Raw genomic sequence first — 882 nt, 5'->3', positions numbered from 1 at the left:
TGACTACTGCCTAGTTATTACAAGGAAACTGACGTTCAGGAAGATTAACTGCACCTCACTGGCCAATCCTTCTTGTCTTCCTGCTGGATTTACCTCATCATCCAACCTCTAAGTGCAGACGCCCTGGGCAGGCCTCGATTCTCTCCTTTCAGGCCACCCTCTCGCCCCTGTTGGTCTTCTGAAACCTCACTCATCCACCTAATCTATCAAATGACTCTGAACTCCAGATTCCACCTGCCTTTCAGCATCTCTGCATGGATTTCTAACAGACAAGATCAAACTCTGTACATCCACAACAGAGCTCCTGATCCCCCATCCCCAACTTCCTGCTCCTGTAGCCTTCCCCCATTTTAGACACTTGCTTGACCAACACCACTGGAATCATTCTTAATTCTTCTCTACCCGAAATCTAATTCATTAGCAAATCCTGTCAGCTAGACTTTAAAAATATATGCACACACACAAAATTATATGCAGATGCTCCTCTACTTATGATGGGGTTACATCCCAACAAACCCATCGTAGGCTGAAAACATCAGGTTAAAAATACATTTAGTACACAACCTATGAAACATCATAGCTTAGCCTAGCCTACTTTACGCGTGCTCAGAACACATACATTAGCCTACAGTTGGGCCACATCATCTAACATATAGCTTACCTTATAATAAAGTGGTGAATATCTCGCGTAATTTATAGAATATTATACTGAAAGTGAAAAACAATGTTTGTTTGTTTGTTTGTTTTTTGAGACGGAGTCTCGCTCTGTTGCCCAGGCTGGAGTGCAGTGGCATAATCTCAGTTCATTGCAACCTCCCAACCTCTGCCTCCCAGGTTCAAGCGATTCTCCTGCCTCAGCCTCCCAAGTAGCTGGGACTACAG

Source organism: Mandrillus leucophaeus, unplaced genomic scaffold (genome assembly GCF_000951045.1).
Source record: "Mandrillus leucophaeus isolate KB7577 unplaced genomic scaffold, Mleu.le_1.0 Scaffold1233, whole genome shotgun sequence".
Lineage (NCBI taxonomy): Eukaryota > Metazoa > Chordata > Mammalia > Primates > Cercopithecidae > Mandrillus > Mandrillus leucophaeus.
This window is presented reverse-complemented; position numbering follows the sequence as displayed.